Below are 20,485 nucleotides of genomic sequence, written 5' to 3' on the forward strand. Positions count from 1 at the left end.
AACTTGTCAATACTGAATTACTGAAAGTCCAAGAAGATAATACTTTTTACCCCAATAATAAATTTCCAAATTGAGATCAGTTTTAAAAAGAATTGAATATTACTTTGAAACATGTCACTATTGCAAGCACAGAATGATATTTAATCTATCACTCAACACAGTTTAGATACAGCCAATTCATCTGAAATCCAGTGGCCATATTTTCAGATTTTAATCAATACATTTAATATATGCAGACAACTTTCAAAATTCTGCAGGGTTAAACTTGGAATTGAAGCATCAACCCAAAATAATTGACTTACCGTTTTTAAAAGATTCAGTGAGAGGAAAAATCAAGCTGATACCTATATATCTTTCTAAAAATGGAATCTAATTATTTAGTTTTCATGTCAAATATTTAAATTGCATCTTTCTCCAGTTGCTAAATTACTCAGAATTAAGGCTCTCGTCAAGATACCTACCACACTAATTTTGGCCTATAATAAAGTTCCCCAGTATAACCTACTTCCAAGAACAATCAGAATGTGCATGCGTGTACAAATGTTTACAAGTAGTCATTGTTTTATGTAAATTAGACTAAGAGTTTTCGTAACAATTTCAACTCTATGAGGATATTTTGAAGAATTATTCAGTATTTCGCTTTACACAGAAGAAAGAAGAAAGTGGTTTTAATTTTTAAAGTGAAGATTAGAGATTATGAAGACTTTCCTGATTGTAAATACAGTAAAACGATGACTCAGAACATAAAATATTCTCCTCTGAGATTTTTTTTTTTTTTACGCAAAGGTCTTATGTCTATTTTTAGGAGTGGTTTGAGGTGCCCTTATTAAAATAAGTAATAGTCTGAAATAATTCTTTAAATCTCTTTCCAACTCAACAATTAGAATTTCCTATGTTCTAATTTGATTATATAAAACTGTGCTATTCATCACATAGGATTTTCAAACACTCAGACAATCTACATTATTCAAAACCTAAACTCCTGTGTCTTCCTAACAGCGTCCACCTCAAGCACACAGTTGCTCCAAAGCCCTAGGAGTCATCCTTGCTTCTTTTCTTTTCCCTCCAAACCTCCCACATCTTAATGGCTCTGCTTTAACATGTACCCGAATGTGTCCATTCCTCTTGCCCCCACATCAGTTCAAGCCACCACGAACTCTCTTACCTGCACTACTGTGAAACTGGCTTCCCTTCTCTCCTGGTGGAAACCATTCTCTACCCAGCTGCCAAATGTGCAAAATGTAAGCAAGGTCCTATCATTCTGTTCTTTCAAACCTTCTAGAGGCTCTTCCCCACACTGAGAGTATCTGAACTCCTCTATCACCTGCCAGACCCTCAATGAAGGGCTTTTGCTTATTTCTTTAACATCATCTACCACCATTTTGTCTTTTGCTTGCAATGCTCCATCTACTCTTTAATTGACCAGGTTAACTCACCTCAGGACCTCGGTCCTGGGCATTCTCTCCACCTGAAACACTCTGCTGGCTCCTTCTTAGCTTTCAGTGGCAGCTCACATGTCATTTCCTCAAAGAAGTCTTCTCTGGGCACTCGGGTCACTTGCCATTGCCTGACGCTATTACATTTATTTCACAGTGCTTATCATTATCTGTAATGATGGTGGCAACTCCAGAATTTCTGTGAAGCACAGGCTGAGAGACTGCAATTGCATTGGGAAGGGTGACGGGGAGTCTGAATTTATAGCAAGTGCACTATTTTATACTATCGCTACAGATTGGTAAAAACAGCAGCTTTCCAAGAATGTGTGTACATACGGTTTCCAACTGCTACCTATTTCTATTCCTATATACAGTTTCCTATAGCTGGTGTAACATATTATCACAAATCTCATGGCTTAAGCCAGCACAATTTTATTATCTTACAGTTTTAGAGGCCAGAAGTCTAAAAACGGGTCTTTGGGGGCTAAAAAATCAAAGTGTGGGCAGGTTTGTATTCCTTCTGGAGGGCCTAGGGAAATTCTCTTCCTTCTTTTTTCCAGCTTCCAGAGGCTGCCCACACTCCTTGGCTACAACCTTTATTTATGTTGCCTCAGCTCCTTCTCTGACTCTGACCCTGCTGCTTTCCCTTCATAAGGGCCTTGTGATTACACTGGGCCCACCTGGGGAATCCAGGATAATCTTTCCCTCTCAAAGGCCTTAACATAATCACAACTACAAAATCCCTTTTACCATGTAAGATTCCAGGGATTAGGACAGGAAGATATTTGGGGGTTATGATTCTACCTTTCATAGAAAGCTTTTGTTCATACCTACATAAAATGGGAAAAACCTTAATATTGATTTAAGACAATTTTGTTGTGGCTTACAGGAGAGCTGGTAGCAATTCCATTATGAAGGTAGCCCTTAAATCCCTCTAATTCAGTCCTGGGAATCTGTTTTGATTATTCACCTGTTTATTGCCCACCCCTCCTTTAGAATTAAACTCTACATGAGCCTTGTTCATTGCTAATGTCCCTAAAATAGTGTAGCTGACAAATAATAGGCATATAATAGAAGCCTTAAGTGAAGGAACGAATGAAAAAATAGAAAGAAAGAACTACTGAATTTGACAAACATTAATTGAGCTATCTACCAGCCAGGGACAATGTTAGCAAATGGGACTAGATAGATGGAGTAAGTCCCCTGAGTTACAGATTAAATAAAACATTCTATGACTTAAGCACATACTGAATCCATTAAGAAAAGATTTAGTAATTGTGCTCTAACAGTCTTCTTAGAAAACAATGATTGTGGATGAGGAGCTAATTCCAAAGGGGATCCAGGCTAAGTAGATAAAAATAAAACATGCTGGGGCGCCTCGGGGGCACAGCGGTTAAGCGTCTGCCTTTGGCTCAGGGCGTGATCCCGGCGTTCCAGGATCGAGTCCCACATCAGGCTCCTCCGCTATGAGCCTGCTTCTTCCTCTCCCACTCCCCCTGCTTGTGTTCCCTCTCTCACTGGCTGTCTCTATCTCTGTCGAATAAATAAATAAAATCTTTAAAAAAAATAAAACAAAATAAAACATGCTGTCTCTGTTAAAGCATTTTCAGAAAAGACCTATTGGAAAGAGGACTAGTAGTGTATAAATATGAGGTCTCTAGGATTTTGTTACTGAAAGAATACTAACAAGAACAAACTATATAAGACTAGAAAAACAGTCTGTGGCTCCTGAGGATAGCGATTATGCTTTTACCACCATATGCCCTGGCAGACAGCAGAAACTTCACAAATATCTACAGCCCAGGCTCCACTCTTCCTTCCAGCAAAACTCCTTGAGTGGGTTGACTTTACCCACTGTCTCTCTATCTATGTGTCTTTCTTCTCTCTAGAACTCAATTACAGACAAGCTTTCACACCTACCACCCACTGAACTTGTTTTTGTAAGCTCCCCAATGACCTCATGTTGCTAAGCAAAGTGTGTTCACATGACCTAGGGTCAGAACATGCCAAATAGTCATTGCCTCCATTTCCATTAGGTTTCCAGAAACCCTACTTGCAATGGCTATTGCTTCTCATTCTCATTTGCTGCTTCCTCCTCATCTCCCAGCCTCAGACTTAGTCCTTAGAGTACTTCTTCTCTTTATTTGCATTTACCCACTGTTGTGGATGCATCTTGTTTTTTTTTTTTTAAGATTTATTTATTTACTTTAGGGAGAGAGATGGAGGGAGGAACAGAGAGAGAGAGAGAGAAAACATGAGTGGGGGGAGAGGTAGAGGGAGAGAAACTTAGTGGGGAGCCTGAAGCAGGGCTCAATCTCACCAGCCATGAGATCATGACCTGAGCTGAAACCAACAGTTCGGCACTTAACCGACTGAGCCCCCAGGTGCCCCGCGGATGCATCTTTAAGCTGAGGACTCCCCAGGTCTTAGCACAGACTCACCTTGAACTCAAGACTCCTATACACAGCTAGAAATCTCAACCTTCACTTGTCCCAACCAAAACGGACCTCATCTTCCCAACCTGCTCTTGTAAAATTTTCCCCATTTCACTAACTGGCAACTTCATCCTTCAAGATACTCAAGTCGAAAATCTTTAAGTTGTTCTTAATCCCTTTCTTTCTCTATACCACATCCGATCCATCAACAAATCATCAAATTAAAGTACTACCAATAATGCAAAATCTGATTGAGTTTCACCATTGTCGCTCATCTGACTGCAACAGCCACCTAACTGTTCTCTGCTTCCATCCCAAATCTCCCGCAGTCAATGTCCAACATGGGGGCTAGAGAGGTCCTTTTAAATCGTCAATCAGATCACCAATCACCTCTCCATAAAACCCTCCTATGGCTTTTTATTCCACTCAGAGTAAAACTCACAATCCTTAGCCTGACTGGCATGGCCTATCCTGACTTCATCCCCTGCCATTCTCCTCCTTATTCCTTGCTCAGTCACACTGGTCTTACTCAACCAACCATTTTTTTCCCCAAGGGTTTATTTATTTGAGAGCGAGTGAGTGAGCATGCAAGTGACAGAGGGGGAGAATCTTCAAGCAGACTCCTCGCCTCAATCTCACAACCTGTAAGAACATGACCTGAGCTGAAACCAAGAGTTGGACCCTTAACCTACTGAGCCACCTAGGCACCCCTTACTCATCCATGTATATTCCAAGCATGAACTTGGAATTTCCTCTACCTAGAAGCCTGGACAGTCTTCTCCCAGATAATGCATGGCTTCTCCTTTACATCACTCAACTATCTGCTCAAAGATCATTTATCAAGAACAACTTTCCACTAAGGCTGCTGCATATTTCTCTATGCTCTTCCCTGCTTTATTTTTCACTATAGTGCTTAATTCTACATGACATATGATGTATCTTACTGACTTATTCTACTCTAAGTGCTCACCTTTGCACATAGAAGCCCCAAGAGGGTAGGGTTTTTGATTGTTTTGTTATTTTGTATCATCCTGGCACCTAGAGCAGTACTTGGCACGTAGTATGTGTTCAATAAATATTTGCTGATTAATTATAAACATTGAATGTACATATACCCAGATAATATTATTTAAATTTAAATAACAAAAAAATAAAATAAGTTGGGAATTCATTCAGAGTTTCCTCAACAGTTTATAATAAGTTGAAACCCATTCACAATGGACGAGGTTAGTGTGATCAGTTGTTTGCTGTGAGAGAGGCAGCAGGCTCCACTGCAACCTGCGGAGGGTCTCCCAGGGAAGAGAACTGGGGAAAGTGCTCTGTCTAGTTTATGAGGTACCCCGCTTTTTTTTTTTAAAAGATTTTAGTTATTTATTTGAGAGACAGAAAGAGAGTGCATAGTGGGGATAGGCAGAGAGAGAGGGGGAGAGAGAAGCTCAAGCAGACTCCGGTGTTGAGTGCAGAGCCCGATGCAGGACTAGATCCCAAGACCCTGAGATCATGACCTGAGCCAAAACCAAGAGTTAGATGCTTAACCAACTGAGCCACCCAGGCACCCCATGAGTTACCCTACTTTTGTGCACCTACTTTGCTGACTGCCTAAGTAAGAGCCTATGTCCCGTTTCCTCAGCTGAACATACTAACTCCAGACTCACCTTCAGAAGCTAATGACTTGCTTTCTTGTCCTTCCAGATTTGAGCTCTAGTTACCATTACTTCTGCTCCCACGTCTGTTTTTTTTCCCCCAGTTGTATTTCTTACTCTATCATGTTTTACGACTGCCCACTTTACGTATTTTGGTTAACCTGCTATTACTATTTCTCAATGTTGATTATGTTGCATAAAGCAAAGATTTTACTCTGGACGGGCATGATTTAAATCTGTAGGTGGAACACTCAATTTAAATTCTTTTCTAAAAAGTCAATTTTGTTATTTAATGAATTATTAGCTTATAGTCCTCATAGTTCATGCTGGCTTTTATTTTTATTTGATACTGTGTATTATGTTTTTGCTAGAAGATGCTTTCAGAGGCTATCTGGTTCAGCCAGCTTCCTTCAGATATTTATTATCATCAGCATTGGGAAAGATACCAATTCTTCAGCACTTTGAAGTCAGACAACAGCAAAGTAGCGTTCATGCTGGCAAGAAATTGCACTGGAAAAATGCAGAGTACTTTGTGATCTATTTATAAGCCCTTTACCAAAAAATTAACAAAAATAATGCTTTATCTTAGAACTTAAAATCTGTATTCCAAGATAAAGAATTTTGAGTCTTACTATATGTTGAATAAAAATTACCTTTAGAGACCCTTTATTTTTAAAAATAATTTATGTTATTAGGGTGCCTCCGTGGCTTGGTCAGTTAAGCATTTTCCTTCTCCCTCTGCCTGCCGCTCCTCCTGCTTGTGCTCTCTCTTTGTCAAATAAATAAATAAACAAACAAACAAATAAAAGGAAGTAACTTTCTTTAAAAAAATAAAATAAAATAATTTATGTTATCATTAAAACCTTTTCCTCTATGGGGCGCCTGGGTGGCACAGCGGTTAAGCGTCTGCCTTCGGCTCAGGGCGTGATCCCGGCGTTCTGGGATCGAGCCCCACATCAGGCTCCTCCTCTAAGAGCCTGCTTCTTCCTCTCCCATTCCCCCTGCTTGTGTTCCCTCTCTCGCTGGCTGTCTCTATCTCTGTCAAATAAATAAATAAAATCTTTAAAAAAAAAATAAAATAAAACCTTTTCCTCTTTTCCTGTTAAACATCTCTCAAAGTTGTTGATGGTGATATACTTAATTTTGATGGGTTTTAAATGCTTCTCTAAAACATAGTTATTAACATTTTAATAGACAGGGATTCATACATTTTTGTATGAGTATCAATTTTTATATGCTTTGAATTCATGGTTCCCTATTTATTATTTAAACTAAAAATGCCTTATGGATATAGGAATTCTGTCTTCTATATTCTTTGATTCTTGTCATGGGACATAATAAAGGGAATTGAGCAATGTGTGTACTAAACAGATGTTGTTAAATGATATTCTTGATTTCAAGGGTCATTTATCGACATGCCTAATTTGGATAGGCTACTGCCAGGAGTTTGAGGTACAGAAATCATAAACACATGGATGATGTTGAAAAGGAGCCAATTTGATTTTTTTTAAAGTAGGTTTGAAAAGGACTAATCAGACCCTTTAGAAATGAGAAATTTGGTTCTATTTTAAAATTCAAAAATGAGTTATATAGCTTGAAGTTTTCAGACAGATAAAGTATATATCTTATATGTATCTAACAGAGATGTCAGAAGATAAATCTTAGAAAATGTGATAGGGTGGTAAAGATATGGAAAATGTGAAGGGAAATCTGAAGGCTGAGAGGGTCCAAATATGTCCTACTGGAGCTCCAGGGGAGTAACTGGAGAAAATGTAGGAAAGACAATGATTAAAGGGTAATTGTGAAGAATTTTCTCTAATTGAAGATAAATTAGGCTGAAAACAGATACTGACTCCTGAGCTGGATAAATTAATTGAAATGTATGAAATAATTCTGAATCTGGAGAACACCAAAAGCAGAGAAGCCTCATGATAAGTATGGGTCCCAGAGCACAACCTTGCAAATGTAGTCATGCTGCAAAATTAATGAACTCACCCCAGTGAGGGCCTATATATGGGAGGGTCTGGCAGAGTTCAAATCCATCCTTTACCAGCTAGCACTTCTTGGTAGGGCACCTGCTGGGAATGACCCTGGAGCCCTTGGGCCTGCACAGTGATTCCAAAAAGGAAGAGGGGGGAAGAAGGAGCAGTGATTCCAAGAATCTCCCAGTAAACCTATTCTCAGAAGAGTAATCTAGATTATTGGTGATAGGGGCCCCATTTACTGGTCCTGCTTATTTCCAGCCCAACACACATATCACCACCCATCCTTTTATCCCAAAGGAGATGAAAACTTCAGCTATTTCTCAACAATGGGGTAGGAGCAGAGGACAGGCGCCATCTGCGTTTTATGTTATATCTGAACTCTCATAATTACAGGCACATTATGGTGGGGTATTGCTGTAACACTATAGTTATACAATTATATTCACCAGGAGGCTGTAGAAATGCTAGACTTGTATGCATCTAACAAACATCCTGATTTATCTACTTTTATGTATATCTACTCATCTGTATACACAAAATTAAAACTAAATAAGTTCAAAAAGTAATGAAGAAAGCCATTATCACAGTGGAAGATTTTAGCATACCTCTACTGATAGATCAAGCCCTCTAAAATGAGTGGTGCTATATGAAACTTGGACAATACAACTGAAATATGCTTAAATGGACATGTATGGAGCCCCGCTGGGAAGTGCTTATTCTTTACAGCATACATGTAACATTTGCAAAATCTGATAACATACTAGTTCAGAAGGAAGTAAGAAATGCCACTGGATTTGTTTCATACAAATTCTTAGGTCTTTTGATAATATAGTAAAATTAGAAGTGCATTACACAATAATGGATAAAACAAAAACCAAAGTCTTTGAAATATGTTAAGAGGCGTGGGGTTGAGGCTTGATGATCACGCTCACTCAGACACACACAGATGGTTCAGATTATGTTTTCCTGCCACAACCACAAGGAAGGGGTGGAGGAGGTCCAATGGGCACAGCTCCCCAGCCATCCTTCATTTCTCCAAGGGAGATTCATCTGAATGTTAAAGATGGAGCTCTGCTTTGAGTTAGGTCCTCCCAGGCCACAAGGCATGCTGACCGGGGGCTTTCCAAACCTCTAATAGCACCCATCATGTCAATCGAAAAACTGCAGGAAAATTATTTTTGACAGTCTCAAAAACTGCCTTTCACAATGTGGGACATAGCTCTGATGTCCAAGCAGCATAATTTCTTATTACGCAGCAGGTATTATCATGTTATACCATCCATTAAAATGACAAGACAACTCACAAGAGTAGTCAACTGCAAGGCTATATAACCATGGCCAGTAGGAGGTATGCATACATAACAGGCAATCACTGAGTATGCATTGGACAAATGAATGTATAGAGACTGGGCCTTACTGGATATAAAGCATAGTTTTATGCTTCAGTATGAAAAACAAGATCATTACAAAAGAACAAATAGAGAAAGGTGAATAGAGTCTAAAACAAAACCCCACACAGAGGTGATAAGTGAATAAATGGAAAGTGAGAAATAAGAGATATCCAGTATACATGGGCCACTCTTCCAGGGAAGGAAGAAGTTAGTGTGCTTATCAGTTAAAGGGGACTAGGTCATGCTAGCACTGAGAACCATGGGATGGAAGAGTTCTCTCTCCATTTGCTTTCAGACTTCCAAAAGATAGCTAATCCCACTGTATTTCTGGCCTCCCAGTTGCATCACTCTGACTGGACACATTTAGGAAAACAAAGGGTAATGGGGAGGAGACTGCAATGACTGATAATAAATTGAGGAAAACATTTGCCTTAAAGATAAGGCAGGGCTGATATCCTTAAAAAATATAAATAATCCAATAACACTTGAGCAAAGCCCTGCACATACATCAAAGAAACATAAATGACCAATAACACCCATAGAAAAAAGTTCAACTTCACTGTGACCAAAGGAATGTAGATAAACACAAGTGCTGGGGCAGTCTGCAAAGACTATGGGAGATTTAAAAAGCGATAGTAGCCAATATTGGCAAAGTGTTTGAAAAATGAGCATGGTACCACTCTGCTGGTGAGTGTGAAAGTGAACACAATCCTCTTAGACAAGTACTTGGCGCTATGTACCCAGAACCTCAAACAAACACATCACTTTCAATTCTGGAAACTTATTCAAAGAAACAATTATGAATGAAAATGAAGATTTATGTTTCAGGGATATGTATTGTAGCATTATCTATGATGGTGAAAAACTGGACACTAAATAAATGATGAGGAGTAATGAATTTATTGGATCCTTACAGTATGACAGAATTAACTGCTTGGAAGCAAAACAATATCCTAGGGAAATGCTAATGACAGTGCTAAATGAAGAAGATAGAATATTGAAATACATATCAAAATGTATATGCATAGAAAAAAGAGTGAAATTTAAAAATAGTTAATAATAATTTATCCCATACTCTACTTTTTTCATTAAAAATTGCATTCCCCAAATGTTTTCCTGTATTTTTCAGATTTACAAAATTTATACAAGTCTATCTCTTGAGATATTCTTTTGATAATACTGAAGTTAGTAATAAATTTACCATACTCATCCCAACTTTATGAATACATTTAGGATGATAAAATAACTGTAAGAATAGATCTGCCTTATCTTTTAGCACAAGCCGCTCAGCTCAGAATTGGATACGTAAATACAGCAAGGTATGTGGATTATAATTATCAATTTCATCCAAAATTACAATCAGTTATCCCCATATTCCCACATTATAAATACACACACACACACACACACACACACACACACACACGCAGATCAGAAGGGTCATTGGATTGTTCTCTCTTCTCTACAATAGGATTGACTTTTAAAATAAAATGGCAAACTCTGCCATTAAAAAAAAAAGTTCTTTATAAAATACACCAAACCAAGAGAATAAATGTCCTTTAAGTAGCTAAGAGACCTAAAGAAACTTTTAATTAAATGAATGAATGACTCTAAAGAAAAAGAAAACCTCAAACCCATGGTCATACAAATGTTAGGTAATAAAACTGTGGTTTTAAACATCATATTTGGTTTCATAGTTCGGATGTAAGCTTATTTTAAAACTGTAAGGTTTATAAAGGTTGGCAATTCAAACATTTTTCTTTGTGTCTTGTCATTGTTTTTATTAAATAAACTCAGAAATCAGAGACTTTTACGGTGTCATTATATAGCATTTGCCTAAGGAGTAATATTAACATCCAGAAATTGAAGTTGGCAGAGATCAGACACAGAATAGTGGTTGAGCAAGAGCAGTATTGATGTCAATTCGAAGTGCGCGCATTAAAGCAGCACCACAAAGACCGCCACATTTGGAGACCTGGCTTCTTAACCCAAACCCGGTGTTATTTGACGCCAAATATGCTCCCGTTCTTGGCATGGTTTAGACCTACTATTAACCTCTGATTTAGTGCACCTACATCAAGTGGAGAGAGATTAGTAGCTGGCTGCAGTGAAAGGTAAGGAAATGTTAACAAAATGCCATACAGAGGAGCCACTGGAAGCCCAAAAGTGACCCCATGTCTCCCTGTTGAAGGTCACTCAGTGGCCTCCCGCTGCACTTCATACTAAGCTCCATTCCACTGGTATGTCCAGCCTTCCTAATCCCATCTCATCCCACTCTGTCCTTCTCAACACTGGTTTCCTTCCATCTCTCAAACAGAATAAGCTCTTTCTATCTCCTAGCCTTTGTACATATTGTTCCTTCTGACTGAAAATTTGGTCCATACCACGTGGCAGCCACTTCTGTCTTGACTTAAATGGTCTTTCATGAACAACCTGCCCCCTTCCATTTATCTTCTGTCTTTTCCTAATTTACAACTGAGTCCTAGTTATTTCCTCCCTAGTATTTCTCAGGGTGGATAAGGATACCTTTATTTGTTTACTCTGTATTGTCTATTCCTCTTTAGACTCTCCTCTCCATGAGCGCAGGAAGGACACTTTGTTCACTGTCATATATCCAGAACCTAGAGTAGTATCTGCGACAGAGCAGGAACTCAGTTATATGTGATTGTTACCGGCAGGCAGGCCAAATAAAATACATTCTTACCTATAATGTACTTGTGAAATAGATTTCCATGTCTAGGAAACAGCATTATGATTGAAAATGTAAGTCATTCCATCTTTATCCATACATCCCATTATCTCTCTTACCCATTCTTTAACTGAGATCCTACCGACTTCTACAGAAACTCCATGAATAGCTAGGAGAACTGGAATGTATCAAACAAAATGGGGAAATGATAGATTTACACATCCTTATTTTCCAGACCCGTTTTTGGCGTAATGAGATGACTGAGGCATATGTCATAAGTCATAGGCTGACACTTCCCTCATTTCACATCTCAGCGATCCTGCATATGACTCCATTTGCCAGCATGAATGTTAATCATAAGCACTCTTTTGTGTCTGAACAGCACATTTTAAGGGTCAAGATCATATAAAGTTCTACCCTGATAAGATAAATGAGTTGAGTATGGGAGGAAGATTAGTATCAAAAAAGCACTGTTTCTACTTTTGTTTTTCAACTATAGTATCTTAGGTATTTCCCTTTTGCTTTCATATAAACCAGACTGAGTTCTAAAGACATGCCTTACTTAGTTCTAGGATGAAAACTTCATGATGATCAATTCTGTCAACTGGTCAACTCAGCTGGCCCAACAGGCTTCTCCTCACAGCAGACTCCTGATCACCATAGTCTCAGGACAAGTCCTGACTTTTGGTGGAATATGTTTGAAGAGCTCTGTGACAGGGGCTTTGTGGCTTTGACACCTGGTTCTGTCCATGACATGCAGCCCACAGACCCACATTACTTTCTAATCCTTGCACCTGCTCCCTGGAGACTGGAGTTCCCCTTGCTGTTTTATCTTTTCTTCCTTCTTTGCACTGGCATTCCTTCCCCAAATTCTACTCCAACCTGTGATCCCACTAAAGTTCTAAGGAAATCATGGACAAGATTTACTTGGAGACTCCTAGTTTCTTACAATTAAGACTCCTGAACAAAAGTGGAGGAGAAAGGCATGATATTATTTGATTGTGGCTTATCTGCTTGTCTTTAAAATATATACTTCTTTGATTTTGTTCATCCAAAATGAACATGAGGATTTATTTTTTGATTTAATATGTAGTCTTTTAGGAAATAGTATATGGTTATCTTTTCTTCCCCCAAGTTCTTGTTGTTGAGTTTGTGTTTTGTCAAATCACTCGTAAACTACCAACAAATGTGTGGACTATTTCATTACATAGCATTTTCCAAATGTTATATCAACACAAAAGGATCATCAAACATAGAGTTTAATTATGCAGTTTTTCAAGAAAAAAAATTTTTTGAAAAGATTTTTTATTTATTTATTCGACAGAGATAGAGACAGCCAGTGAGAGAGGGAACACAAGCAGGGGGAGTGGGAGAGGAAGAAGCAGGCTCATAGCAGAGGAGCCTGATGTGGGGCTCGATCCCACAACGCTGGGATCACGCCCTGAGCCAAAGGCAGACGCTTAACCGCTGTGCCACCCAGGCGCCCCTCAAGAAAAAAATTTTTTAACACATAAAGTTTTCACTGTGCTGTTTATTGGCATCCTAACTTATAAATGCTTTCCTAATATCGTGGGTAATGTAGTAGTTTTCTTCTAAGTCCCCTACTGCTTACAATTGAGATTCCCAGGGTTCTTAAGGACCACTTAATACCTTGAGCCGCTGGCATCTTTCTCACAACAGGTGGAGTGTAAGTCTTATTGGTGAATTACATGTATTTGATGTCATGAAAATTATAAGTTTCATAAAGGTTATTATGCCTCTGATTACTATTATTCCAAATAAACCATTTAAATATCATTGGACACCTAACATGCACAATCAATCCTGTTAACCTTATAACATTTGCTCTAATATATCCCCAAATATATTTATAAATCTTACATATGTGGAGGCCTGTATTTCCCTGAAATTTGCCATCATAGCTCCAAAGGGAAAATGCACTGTTCTAGAAAAATGGTTAGCACACAGTGTTATACTTGCTGTTATTATACACTAAGTACAAAATTCATGGTCTTTTGACTTTGAAGCCAGATCATACTAGTATTTTGAAGAATATGTATTTATAGAATGTGATGGTGCCATACCTTAACAAGGTTCTGGAAACTATTATTACAGATACAACGCATATCATATTAGAAAAGCTCTATGTTATTAATAGAATCAATCAAAACTCAAATACCTATTTATTAAAATTACTATATGAATGACTTATCTATGTATTTTCCATGAAATATTTTATGATTTTGTTCCTTTAAAATGTTTTGATAACAGAATATGATTTAATCAAAGTAATCTCCAAAATAATAATGACCTCTAATTTGTCTGTATTGAGAGTAAAGGGATAATTAGTTGAAGTTAGCCCCTATTTAAGGCAGAATTATCCTGGCGGTTCTGTGGAAACTTTAACTTATACCCCTACTTATGAACCCAAGCAAATTAATCTGAAAGGCAAATTGTTCTCTCCTGTCTCCAGTTTTCTAGCTTACTCAACATCCAAAAAATGTTGCATCCATGTTCCCATATTATTTGTCCCATATTCACAAGGGCAGGATTTTTTTTCCCCTCTGTGAGTTCTTGGCCAGTCTCACTGCCTAGAACACTGCCAATATCTGATGATCGAATGGATGGATATAATGCAAAGATGAATTCTCCATTAAATGCTAGTTTTAAGTTGTTCTACTGGATTATACTTTGGTCATACCTATAAAAGTAAAACATGTAAAGAAAAATTATTTTTTAAAAATTCATGCTCAAGTCGATAATCATAACAGAAAACCTGAAGATGACTCTAGCAGATGCTGTGGTGTGCCACGCAGACCTCTCCTCATCACCAAGAAACTCACTCTCCCAGCCACCAAGGACTGCTTCCTGCTCACACCTGAGTCCCTGCCCTGGAACTGTCTTTGGCTGAAGAGGGCAGACTCGCCTGAAGCAATGCCCCTCCCAGGGCAGCTAAGGACTTGTCAGTCTGGGGGCGTGAGGGCTTGGCCCCCGCCTTCATTCACGTCTTCTCTGAAGGGTCAGTCTGACTCAGAGATCATCCCCCACCCCTCATCTCTCCCCAGCCAGCCCTGTGGGATCACAGAGGCTTCTGTTTTCACTGCATCACAGTTGAGCTTCTTCCTCTGCCCATTCCTGCTTCCTCCACTCCCATAAAGCTGTTCTTCCTAAAAATACTTTCTAATGAACTTCCTCTATGCAAATCTCAGTCTCCTGTCCCCATCCCCATGTCCCCATCCCCTTCTCCCCATCAAAGCACAGGTAGTAGAGTTGGTGGCCAGAAGTAGTCTGGGGAAGAAAATGTAAAATGGTGTTTTGGAGCTGGATCACCTGTCAATCACTGGCAACAAGGACCCTGTTTCTGGCAGTTCATGGAATACCAGCTATGCCACGGCACACATTGGTGGCATCACTGTTAAAATTGCCCCTGGTGCTGAACAGGATGGAACACCAGTGGGAGGAAACTTACTTGAGGGTGCAATGCATAAGGGGTTGGAAGGTTTCAGATGAAGCGATCATCATAAGGACCATGGAATTGATGGCTCTTCTTCAAGGCACTGGAGAAAGACAATGTGAGACAGAGATGGTGCCAGGCAAATTGTAAAAATCAGAGGGCCTCTCTGGCACTTGTTGAAGAGACTTTCGTTTCCTGTAATTGAAGGGTAGAGTGAGCAGAGGATCCAGCCTTTGTAAGAGTCATGGAGCACCAAAGAAGACGGAATTCTCAATCTGGGCAAGGCTGCTCTGTCAGAACCAGAGCCCCAGCAGGGTGGGAGTGGAGCTGTGAGACTTGAAATGAGACATTTGGGCCAATGCACTTAAGGAACTGGAAACTCCAGATGCCCCTGGAATGTCTGGGTCTGCAGAGTGGCCCATTCCTCCCTCCCACTTGATAATATTGTAATAACCTGCCACTTGGCTGTTCTCTCCAGGCCAGTTGACCAATAGTGGGGTTAAATCACCACATAACCAGGTAGGGAAAGGCAGGGCCTGTTAATGGAATAAAGGGACCATATCCAAAGGGCCAGAAGGTCCTACCCAGGTGTCAGCAGGTGACAGCATAACTGGAACTGAGTCCTGAGGGGATGGATCAAGGAAGATACAAAGTGGACAAAAAAAAAAAAAAAAAAGCATTTGGCATTAGAGCATCCTCTGATGATACAGAACTTAACACCATGACAAAGGGTCTCGGAAGATGGCATTAATACACTGCTAGGTTGGCCCTCAAAAGCTTGGAGAAAGTGATGGCTTATATAGTGAAAGACAAAAGCCAGAAGTGCCAGACTAATCGTTGAAAAGGATGAAGATAGATGGGCAAGCGCCAAGGGAGTTCTCTCCATCTATGCAACAAGAGACATCAAGGATGGATGATTAGGAGGCTGAAGGCCACTGGCCACTATAAAAATCACAACTCTTTGTTCAAGTTCCATATGGGGAAACCCTTGACTGAAGAGAGGCTCAGTCCCCAGAAGGAGGCACCTGCAACACCAGAACAAGGGTACATAGCAAGGACTCAGCCAGTCCTGTTCCAACAGAGCCCAAGGCCATGCAATTGGGCTACCACACAATGAGGAAACAGCAAGCCTGTGAAAGAATCACAATGTAGACCTCTAGTGTTTTGGAATAAGGACATGCCATCTGTAGCAGAAAATTATATGCCATCTGAAAAACATTTCTCTAAATACTACTGGGCCTTCGTGCAGATAAGGCACTTGACCATGAGACACCAAGTGGCCATGTAGCCAGCATTTCCCATCATGACCTGAATTTTGTTAGACCTACACCAAGGCATAACAAGGTCAGGAGCCAACAGCAATCTCCCGAAAGTTAGAACTTTCTCCTAGAAAGTTAGGGCCAGGCAGAAGGCACAAGTAGGCTACTTACACAAGTGACTCATAGTTCCATGACACCCACCACCTCAGTCCTCTGGCCTTTGCGGGCTGTTCCTTATGACCAGCCTGCAGAAGAGGAAAAAGGCCAAACTTGGTTTTGGGGTGGGTTGGCTGAATATGTTCGTGCAAGCCACAAAAGGCCTGCTGTGGACCACAGCCCAGTCAAGGTGCTGAGAAGAAATCTTCCCAAAGCACAAAGCTTCAGGCAGTGTGCCTGCTCATCCACTTTTCATGGAAACAGAAATCAGCTGAGGTTGGAATATATACAGTTTCATTGATGGAGATGAATGGCTTGACTGGTTCATTAGGACCTGGAAGGGGAAGTCTGGAAGAGGGAGGACAAAGAGATCTGTGAAAGAGCTTGTGGGTGGACCTTTAGGGCACAAAGGGCAAAGACTTTTGTTTCACACATTCACATCCTCCAGAGTGTCCACTGTGCAAAAGGCACCAAATAGCCAGGGTGACTATTTGGATGACTATCTGGAATGACCAGCTGACACCAACCAGCTCATCATTACCCACCCTAGTGCTTCCATAGTGGGCTCAATAACAGAGTGGCCATAGTAGTTGGTATAGAGGCCATGAATGGGCCCAACAAGGGCTCCCCCTCAGCAAGGATGATCTAGCTAGTGCCACTACTGAATGTCTAAACTGCCAACAACAGACACCAATGCTGAACTTCAATATAGCACCATCCCCCAACATGCCCAAGCAGGCATTCAATGGCAGGACAATTATATTATTGTGACCAAAACTGACATCTAGGCTGGGTATGGACTTTTCTTTTTTGCCTGCATGGCTGTGGCCAGCATCACCATCTGAGGACTTACAGATGTTGAATCCATTGGTATGGGACTCCCCATGACATTTCAGTGAATCAAATGATCCACTTCACAGCAAAAGCACTGTGGCACTTGACTATGGGTTTACTGTTCTCATCACTGATTCTATGTCCCAGAAGCTACTGGCTTGAGAAGGGGATGGGACAAGGTTTTGATGTTGCTGTTGAGGCCCCAGCTTGGAGATTCCTTGTGAGGGTGGGTAATGCCTCAGGATGCTGTCTGTATGTCTCCTATCAACAACCATTATGACCCTGACTCCTCAATGGGTAGAACACATCTACCAAGGGTAAGAGTTGGAGTAGTCATTCTCTCCATCACTTTTAATGATGAGGGTGGGAAATCTGTGCCTCCCATCCCCACAACTATGGGCTCTGTGGACTTAGAAGTCTGTTCCCAGTGGGTAATGCTTCTACCAGGAAGTACAACGTGACTCCCATTAATCTTCAAGCTCCCATCCATTCACTTCAGCTCCTCACATCAAGACAGCAGTTAGAAGGAAAGGATGCACCATTCCTGGCTGGGAAGACTGTCACGCAGAAGGACCAACAGAACATTTCTTGGTATTCCTTGACCATTTTTGATAATAAATGGACAAGTGCTCAGACAATGGCTGATAAAGAAGGGCATGATGACCAATGGCTCAGACCCCTCAGAGTTGAATGTCAGGGTCATCACACAAGGTTGGCTACATAGACTGACAAAGGTATTAGGTGGGGATGAATGGGTGGGTGGGGGTGGGAGGAGAGACGGTGAGTATCAGTTGCCATCTGGAGACCAGCTGCAGCCACAGAGCCTGTAGTTCATCCCACTGATGCTCCTTCAGGGCAAGAGACTGATTAGAATCTTGGGTGGAGGGTGGGCTATTCCAAAATTAGGTACATGAAGTAATCTGAGTGATGCCAGGGTGAACAATAGGGGTGTGACACCCTGGTCACACCAGAACCAAGGCCCTCATTCTTCCAGTTGCCAGGAGTGAGAACGGATGATGAGAATTACTTTTGATGGCACTGAGCCGCCCCACCTACCATATGTTCCACATCTACTATTTGATCACAGCAGGGGTGCAAAAGCCGAGGCCCCTTCCTCAATTCCAGGACAACTCTGAGGGCCATCCTAGTTCCGTGGCAACTACATTGCCACTCAGTTGTTCTCCCCAATTTGGCTGCCTTCAGTTTCCTACAGGTGTTTTTACTGAAGATGTTCTCGCTTGAACTGGCATGTAAATCTCCAGCTCAGGAGTGTTTCCTGGGGAAGCCTGTCTAAACAACGGCTGTTGGAAAAATTGGGATTTTAACAAGTGAACAGTCAGATACACCGATGGATTTCTCAGTAGAACATTGCTCAACTTTATCTATCTTAGGTCAGTTTCCCTGAGTAGAACCTGAGGTGAGGATTCTCATACAAGTGATTTATTAAGGGAATGTTCTCTGAGAGGCATGTGTCAGGCAATGAGAGCAGCTGATTAGGGTGGGAGAAGAAGCTAGACACAAAGATTTGGGTTGAGATGTGGGCAATGGCCTAGAGAAGTATGCAAACACTTACTAGCCATTTAGTAGCCAGTCCCTGTGCCAGCCCTGTGAGGGGGACCTCAGTTCACCCTAGTATAGTCAGGACTCTTAAGTTTGACATTGTTTACAAAAGAATACAGAGTTCAGAATATTCTTAAATTTTACACATGGAAGCTGCATTTAACGAAACAGAATAAAAAAGCCTGTCATCTATGTTGTTAAGTCTTTGGAGTTTTATAACTGAACTGAAAATTTCAGGCAAAGAAGCTCTATAACCCCTTCCCCTCAAAACCTATTTGCGTAGTCCCTAAAAATAGCATTTAACTAAATGCTAACTCTGAGAAATAGCCACACAAAATTAACGACAAATTTTAAGAAAAGAAAGTTATTTAAATGTATCAATCAAGCGGAGATACTTTATAGTTACAAGTCTCCATATGAAAGATTTAGGGCAAAAAGGGATTCTTGAGGTAGACCTAATTAAGTTTCTTATCAAATGTGGTGTATATGCAATTTTCTGATTGCTTTGACAGTTCATTAAGAAGTTTCAGAGAACTTCAAGGTCACGATTCACTTCTATCTTTGTAGACACCTTTTCTTCAGGATTGAAATGTGAGGATTTAAAGTGATATTCAAATGCAGGCCAGTACAGGGACAGCAGACTTCTATGTTTTACCAAGATTAACATTTTAGAATATTTTATATACAATTTTCACTAAGATCTAAAATGTTTTATGAAAGGAAAATGTTCATAGGAAACCCAAACAGTTGGTTGAGTTTTTTTCCTTCAGAACTACTAAAGGCAGCAAGGATTTCTAGTAAATTAGTGAGAGTATCAGGGAGGGTTTTCTATTTGTGTTCTGGAAGGCACATTTCCTCCTTAGCACCCCTGACTGTGTGTAGAGAACATTTCCTACTGGGGTAACAGCCTCAGTCTGGTATCTTCTATAGAGGGCTTGTGGTGACTTGCTGGGGGTCCAGGAGAAGCAGGTTCGAAATCCCAATACTCACCATTCTGAGGTTCCTCCCTGACCCCCCATTAGTGGGGGTGAGCATAAGAGATGATGTGTTTCCTCATTATTGGTGATGCTGAGAAGGTGTGAGAGCGGGAGGAGGATGAGGAGAGCTACTGCTTACCAACAAGTCAGACACTTTCTACATGTTTCGTATGAGCTGAATTTGATACTCATTATAATGTCAGGAGGTAGAAACTGGTTATTCCTATTTTTACAAATGAGGAAACTGAGACTGAGGGTAGTTAAGCAATTCACACAAACAAGGTTATATGGCTGGAAAGTGGCATTCTGACTCCACAGCCTGAACTTGTATTCACTGCCTCTTCATCAATAGTATGTTTTTCAGGGACGTTTCACAAGCAAAACCAATTGAGAATGTGCCAAAGAGAGTTGACATAGTCACAAAGGTGAGGGTAGGTTTCAAGGTATCCATCTCCACAGCAATGGCTTCTTCCTGGGCTCCCTTCATTCCTCAGTCCTCGGTAGAAGCTGTCTTTGGACTTTCCATACTCCTCCCTCCACCCTCTCCCACGCCCCCAATCCATCCTCCATGGCAACCAGAGTGAGTGTCCCAAAGAATAAATCTGTCCCTGCTGCTTTTCTGTTGTAAATGCTCAAATGGCACCTCATGGCTTTAGGATGAAGCAC

The 20,485-nt window shown here is 40.5% G+C and overlaps 1 protein-coding gene across 4 annotated transcripts in view; it reads right to left on the reverse strand.

Moving 5' to 3' along the window:
* The window catches only part of SGCG (sarcoglycan gamma), a 136,481-nt gene that overhangs the window by 87,668 nt on the left and 28,328 nt on the right, over nt 1–20,485 (reverse strand). The window contains exon 2 of one of the 4 annotated variants that reach the window (XM_044381691.3): nt 15,049–15,136. The exons of 2 other annotated variants lie outside the window; for them this stretch is intronic. The gene's annotated coding sequence lies outside the window, so the exon portion shown is untranslated. Of the gene's footprint in view, nt 1–15,048; nt 15,229–20,485 lie in introns of all 4 variants that reach the window. One more of the 4 variants, XM_048215500.2, reaches the window with a different exon arrangement.

The sequence above is a fragment of the Ursus arctos genome, unplaced genomic scaffold, assembly GCF_023065955.2.
Source record: "Ursus arctos isolate Adak ecotype North America unplaced genomic scaffold, UrsArc2.0 scaffold_10, whole genome shotgun sequence".
NCBI lineage: Eukaryota > Metazoa > Chordata > Mammalia > Carnivora > Ursidae > Ursus > Ursus arctos.